Source organism: Cariama cristata, unplaced genomic scaffold (assembly GCF_000690535.1).
Source record: "Cariama cristata isolate BGI_N322 unplaced genomic scaffold, ASM69053v1 scaffold9655, whole genome shotgun sequence".
NCBI lineage: Eukaryota > Metazoa > Chordata > Aves > Cariamiformes > Cariamidae > Cariama > Cariama cristata.
In genome coordinates, this window is record NW_009616977.1 from 122,362 (window position 1) to 130,125 (window position 7,764).

Below are 7,764 nucleotides of genomic sequence, written 5' to 3' on the forward strand. Positions count from 1 at the left end.
TTCCCTGCTTCAGCTGAATCAGGGACATTAATACTTCTGCTGGATGTCACTTGGACAGGCCGGTGTCAAACATATAGCAAGAATGATCTGGATAGGAATATTAAGCTTGAATGTCTGGTTTTTCCCCCTTTGAAAACACGCTGCTTGTAATATAAGTGAGCGCCAGCTGCCAAATGCAGCCTGGGCTGGGAGTAATGAACAACCCTAACCCGTCTGGGGAAGCCATGGATAGTTTTAAGTATTTCGCTGCTACCTTTGAAGGATTCAGAGAGTCTTTTTTTTCTCTCAGAATTTGTTGCTTTCTTCACTGTTGGAGATTCCTCTTTTTTTTCATTATGTCTTTTAAATTTGCCTGTATTTTGCAAAGGTACAGCTTTTGTGCAGATCAACCAGAAGAGATCAGATCCTTAATTCTGGCTGGATTTTGACCCAGCTCTAGATCAGCTCTGAATTTCACATTCACCTCTCCATGCCATATTTATGGTGGTTTTTTACAATCAATTTTATTCTCTTATCTTGGGGGTTCGTTTGTCTCTGGAAATGCATTCCAACTGAGTTTCTCTTTACTCTGCGGAAGGAAGTACTTGGAGAAAGGCTGATCCAACTTGGAAGAGAACTTCTAGGTAACACACACGTGGTCTTCTGGTGTGAAGGAACAATTGCATTATTGTCTCTCTGTAGTTGGAGATAAATGAGATTTATCATTTTTGGGGCAAGGCAGGTATAATTTATTACCAGACAATAAAAGTTAAAATTCCTGGTAAGGAACAAGGTTGGGCTGTGCAGTCACAATTGCTTCTGGAGAACCTAAGCCTGATGTGCGTGCCGAAGTTACTCTTCATTTCTGAGTTATTACCTGATACGAAACCAGTGCCATGTATAAGGGAAACAAATTTCAGCCTCTTCCCTACCTGATTTTCAACAGCTACTAATGAAATACTTCAGTCAGCAAGAAAGGAGATGTTCATAGCTAATTGGAAACTGAACCAAGTTCTGACACTTCTTTGACTGGTTTCACTCCCAGATCTTCCAGCTCAGGGCTGGTGTCTTCTGCAAATCCTTGTGGGTGGGATTACTGGTTAATAATTGCTGTTCTCCCAATTATTTAGGTCATGGCCCTTCTTCTGCTCCTTCTTTTCACTACCTGAGTGACAGGGTCGGAACAGAGACTACCCAAAGACACAAGTGCTGGTTTGTCTTATTGCCACAGTCAGCTAAATTTGAGCTCTCTGCCCAGTAGCCATGGCTCAGTTCACCTCGGGTCTCTGGCATTGCTTCTTAACATTGCCCTTTTTCCACTTACATTTCAAAAACTGAATATTGTTCTGTTTTTAAGGATAATCACACAGTTACACCTCCAAATAGAGTTTTGTGATATGAGGCCATTTTCAAGAAAAAAAAAAACAACTCCATTTAAAATACTTGGGGCTGTGTTGTCTTGCTTGTGTTTGCAGGTGCTTTTATTAAAAGAGTCTGCTATGAGCAGTGTCATGTATGTATGCAGCCTCAGATTGGATTGGAATGAAACTGTGAGAATTTATGGAAAAGTGCTTTGTGAGAAAACATTTGCAGCTATGTAGCCTTAGAAACTAGAGAGTTAGAGTTGGAGCTCAGAGAGTGGCTATGAATATGGAGAGCCAGGAGTTGGAATAATCACAGGGGAGGCAACTGCACCAGCCAGGATGAAAGATGAGAGTTTCAGCAGAAAATTGATCAAGATAACGAAGCAGGGGGAAGATGTCTTGTGACAGCAGCCTGATTTGTAGCATCTTGCCTCAAATAGGAGCATGAAACATAAGTTTGCTTGGAGGGGAGAAAAATCAATCCGAAGATTTCACATAGGATTGTGAGACTATAGAAAGCTCCAAGACACCCTGGAACGCTGCACCATTTACCCTAATCGGAGGGTGAGTCAGCACTCAATTATGTGCAGGCAATTTTATATTCAGTTTTCTATGCGTTGGCGACAAAGCAATTTAGATAATATGGTCATATAGCAGAATCACCTTCTTTACAAATCTGAGTTACATTAGCTACAATAAAAAGTATGTCACTCCAAGTGCTCATTTTCCAGCATATAAGATAATCATCATGTGGGATCAAGAAGAAATCTCTTCTTCCCATTGTCAAACTCCATGTAATTGTGCAACATGGCTGTTTTATCCCTTCTTCTGAAGTTGTTAGTTACGGCTACTCTTGAGACTAGACAGATCCACGGCTGTGTGCAGATACTGTCTGAAGTCTTGTGCATTACTAATAGTGTATGAGATAATAGCTCCTACTGGTTTGTGTATTCAAGAGAAAACATTCTGTTATAATGAAGTGGGTTTTATATATATGTAGGTACGTGAGGACTGCTCAGTCTGTCCATCACATGGTAAAGACCTGTGAAATAGAAGAATCTGTGTTCTCTCCCTGCTGCTGCTTCACTGCCAAGTCCCAAGAGTACCGTTCTGGGAGATTTCAAGGTGTGGCTCCAGGTTTACACAGCATTTTGCCATCAGTTCAGGAAAGATGTTACGCTAATCTGACCTTTTGCTTAATCTTTTAAGGCATGTATTATATCATTTTGGAGCAATTATACCTTTAGGAATCAGAAGTTGGAGAGGAAACGAGTGATTTACTATGCTTTGAATCAATGATTTAAACTGAATGATCATTTCAATGCCACTGACAGATTCAGTCTTCCATGAACTACTCCTTATCTGAACAGGATACATGAACTGTGTTAAAAACAGGATGCAAAAACTGTGTTAAAGTCCACTTTCAGTGTCTCAGGAGGAAACACGCAGCTTGAATCTTCATTCCCCTCCATTATTCCTGTCGCCATGACTCGATGGACTTTAATAAGAGCTGAATAAGGGCCAGATCTGGAGCACAGCAAACTTGAAGAGAAATTTCCATTGGCTTTTTTTTCCATGGATAATACCCTTAAAGAGTCAGGGTCAAACCTTCAGCCGTCATAAGCTGGCATCTTTCCACTCAACTAGCTCTTCATGCCTGCACAAATAGAGTCACTCGGTTTCTGTTCATCTGAAAAGAAGCACTTTTGGGTTTTTATTAATATGAAGATAGTTTTCAACGATCTTGCTCTCACAAGAATGATTTTCAGACTGTATTCATCAAGACACTGACATCTGAACTCATTTTACTTTGAAGTCACCATCATTCACATTGTCACAGCTTGACAGCACAGCAGGTTAACTCAGCGCTTCTCAAATTAATGCTCTCAGACCCAGTATCAACACCTGTAACCTTTGGCTTTCCTAAATGTGATATTCTGCACATCATGTAGTAGTCACTAACTAAACCCTCAAAGTCCTGAGCAAGTACTGGGCTCTGCATAAAACACTGTTACTGATAGTAACAGGATTGCAGAAAGGCATAAAAACCCAGTCAACGGCCACACGCTCCAGAAAGAACAGATTGCTTATCACCTGAAAGCTTAAAATATGGATGGTTTCTTACTGAGCTGTATCATTCTTGGTTGCTTTAAATTCTTAGTCAAGAACCAGGTGAGACCATCTAGGGATGTTCTGGATTTCATTGCAAAAATTAAGGCATCTTCCAATGCTTCTTTATGATAAACTGACAATGTGGGAAACATCCTTCCTCCCCTTCTCATTCAAGACGTGTCTACCTTGTTTCTTGAAAGACTAGAGAAAGAGTAAAGGGGTTCATCTGATCCTTACTAAGCAAAAAAACCCCCAAACATTGCTGGGAGAGCCAAAGGGTGCAAATTCATAGCAGCAGCTCAGAGAGGCCATCATGGCTAGCAAGAAAAAGTAGTATTACCTGGATCTTTGCCTAAATAAAGTTGAGTTTCCAACTGTTTCAAAGGGAGGGCCCTGGCAATTCCCAGATCATCTTTTTTTACCCTAACTGAAGATAATCAGAATGTTAAAAAAAATTTAGCAGAACTTCTGTGTTTATTGGGCATCTTTGGTAAACCGATGCCCCTCCATTGCTCCTTCTTTCAGTCTAGGCAGACAGAATGAAAGTTTATTTCCTCATACTCAGATTTTTCCCCACTTAATATCTCTTTTTTCACATTCAGTATCTCTCAGGAAAAAGACTGGACAGTTTTCCTGGATTCCCCCTCTCAGGAAAAAGATGTACCCGTCTTCCTGGAAAATGCTAAGTACACAAAATTCTTAAATAAATTCTTAATGAAACTTTTCAAGCTACCTTCGACTATCATAAATTGAAAGGTAAAAGATCAGACCTTCACCTTCACTGTCTATTTTTGATCCCCATAAAATAATTAAAGCGAGCAGTCCTTACATTGTAAAAAGCAGCCATCTGACTCTTTAAAATTGTTTATGAATCATTGTTTGGAATGAGCAAGGTAAAGCATTTGAAGCTGACTAACTAAGAAGTTACATGGCTATCAACTAGGACAGTCCTAACCTCATAGTTTTATCTATTAGTAGATACTGTGGAACTAACTGACATTGAACTGGCAGAATCCCAGCGCAAAGGTGAACTGGAGGAAAAAATTATATTGGATTTTAATAAAACTTTCCTCAAAGGTCAACCTCTCTAAGGTATAAAATCAATCTTTCTTCCTTCCTTCTTCTTCAGCCCATTTATTCACAGCTATAGAAAATTCTGATACTCTTGAAATATTTCCCATTTTCCTCCACCCACCCCACTCTTATTACAGTATCTATCTACCTGCGACCATTATTTTTCTCAGCATTTTTATTTAGATTCCTTACTCCTCATCTCACTATTTTTACCTGGTCTTCTCAGGATCTGTACCCCATTTTCAATTCTCAAAATGTCACTCATCAGACTGCTCTTCAAGAACAGATCCTGCCTCATACCAGCTTCAGGACAAAAAAGAAAATAAATTAAATTTTACTTCATCCTCAAAGGTGGCTGAAACTTTAGGAAGAGCAAAGCTTTGGTGTAAAGTCTTTATTAAAGTGTACCAGGTTTCTCCTGGTTTTATTTTTTCTTCTTATCCAGCAGCTGCATTCCATTCTGTGTCTTGCTGAGGACCCCAGTAACTTTTGCCAAGTAAGCTATAACATTAGTAGCATGCTACTTAGGAAAGAATGATGTCCTTGTAAGCTCTAAGCTCCTGCAGATCAGTCCTCTTTACTGATATTGGCCTAGCAAAATTATATTTTTTTCTTTTTTCTTTTAAAAAAAACCCCTCTTTTTAAAAAAAAAACTTTTTTTTTTTTAAAAAAAGAAGAGTCACTAATATCTAAGAAATTACCAGCTTAGAAGGTTTTTTTTTCACAGAGCACTGGTTGCACAAAGCCGTAGATACCCAGATCTCAAAACTGCTTCTCAGTCCTTGGCATACAAGCTCCAGCTCTTGATAGCCAAGCTTCTAAAATCTTGGCATCACCGGAGCCAGTAACATCATAGACCATAACAGCAGGGGAACTTCTGCTGCTGGTGTTTGGCTCTGCCTGCCTAGCTGAGCTGCGTGGGGCAGGTCAGCGCCGGTGCATCTCATGAGAATCGGTACCTGGGCATTCTGGGCTTCCAGGACGGGATGCGCGATGCTGGGCCGTTCTCACAATCACAGCCCCTCGCTACTGTACCCTCTGTCCTCCGTTCTCCCCCTTTTACCACAATCCTTCCCTCCTTCCACTTCAAAGGCTATTTCTGCCCCTCTGTGGCAAGATTAACTGTACCTCTGTCAAGACCAATAGACATTTATTTAATTTATCCTCCTCCCCTCATCCCTTCCCTGCATGCTCCCACATCCCCAGGACACTAACGCCATTCCTCAGCCCCCTGAACGACAGCGGAACAAGTCCAGGCACAGCCTGGGTTGCTGTGGAGCCGCACAGCAGTTTGCAGCAAGTCGCGGTGGCTGCTTGCCCTGGGGCTAAGAGTCTGCAAACAAGAGTTATCACACACACATCCAGCCATGTGTGCATTTATCTTGGCATTTAAAGCTGCACGCAGCAGCCCCTGCCATCCCACTGCTCTTGATGGGAGGTAACTGTTTACCCCCTTCACGTAATGAGAGGCGAGCTTGGGGCTCTCCTAGGAGATGACCTGGTTGGGACGATGCCCCATGAACTTCTCTGGTTTGGCTGAATTCTGTTCTTGGTTATGCTTTACTCCATCAAAACAATGTTACATACAAGCTAATTTCGTGGTTCCCATCTAAAAAAATCTTTGTGGTCAGAGAGCTTCTGAAGCTGGACAACATCTGATAGGTATCTACTCCCTCTATCATCTGTATTTATGGAAAAATCACTGCTTTAAGCTGGTAAAGTGAAATGTGAGAGAATCTACACTACATTTCAAAATCATTGTTGAAATATATGCTGGAGAGCAACCAGCCTTGGTTGCTCACACTGATAGGTGATGGGGAGAAGGAACACGCATTAAAATCAGCAAATGGATAAAACTAGGCTAGAGAGGGATGAATATAATGGGAACAGCTTTCCATTTTTTTTAAAATCAAAGCCCAGGCTCCCATGCTAAAAGGAGAATTGTGTTCCTAAATAGGAAAATGTTTAAAAAGAGACTGTACTATATTCAGGAATGTACATTACAAAGCCTTATGTCCACTGTCAGGATAAATATATATTGTGTGAGGAACAGCAACATGCATTCAGCAGAGAAGATGAAATGGACAAGATGGGTGGTAGAAGTTCTGAGCCTTGCTTTCTACTGCTCTTAAATTCTTGTTCTTGTTGACATAGGTTAATAAAAATTTTCTTAGATATTTTTAATTCCTTTAAACAACTTTTAAGATTAATAAACTGTATTTTGGTTTTAGATACTGTATTGATCAATAAATAACACTGATATAGATTTTTAAAGAGCGCTATTCGTTATTTTAGGAACCAAGTTTAGATTGCCTTAGTAGAAAAAAGAAGGTCCCTTTGTAGAGACTATATAGTCTCTACAAGGTCTTGTAGCAATGTAGTTCTTTGGCAATGCAGGGATCTTGGCTCTAGAGATTAGGTTGCAGAGACCCAGGCAGTAGAAATTGTAGTTCAGCTGCTGGTGATGGCTGTCTTGCTGGCCAGCATCGCAGGATATGGCCATGAACAGGGGATGAGATCAAAAACCCTTCTCGTTTAATATAGATTAAGAAAGTCTTCTTACTTCTAATCTCACTCCTGCCTCCCTGCCATGCTCTGAAATATTTCTGTTGATTTGCTCTGCTGGGGAGAAAAATTGTCAAGGTTTGCCAGGAAAGATGAGAATATATATTTTTTCTTTTCTTTTAAGATTAATCTTTCAGTTGAATAGAACTGGCACATGAGTAAAATTTTGCTGCTGGAGTTGTTATTTTGTATTGATTGCGTTTTTAAAGATTTTTCTAGCAGGGAGAGGTAGACATTTTGTTATTGCTGTATATTAATCAAAAGGACTGAAAAATACTGCGGGCCCTATTCTTACCTCTTTGTGGATCAAAAAGCCAGTTGAGGCTTTAAGAATACAAGTGATCCTGCATTAGACTCTGGTTTTAGGTGCTCATAATTTAACATTATTACAGTTTGGCCACCTACTTCTGATGTGTCGTATGTGGACAACATAATGATCACTGCAGTTTAAAAGTCTTAATTTTTTTTCAGACAAACAAGGCTAAATTGAAACTTTCATTGGATGTGGACAACATAATGATCACTGCAGTTTAAAAGTCTTAATTTTTTTTCAGACAAACAAGGCTAAATTGAAACTTTCATTGGATGTGGACAACATAATGATCACTGCAGTTTAAAAGTCTTAATTTTTTTCAGACAAACAAGGCTAAATTGAAACTTTCATTGGACC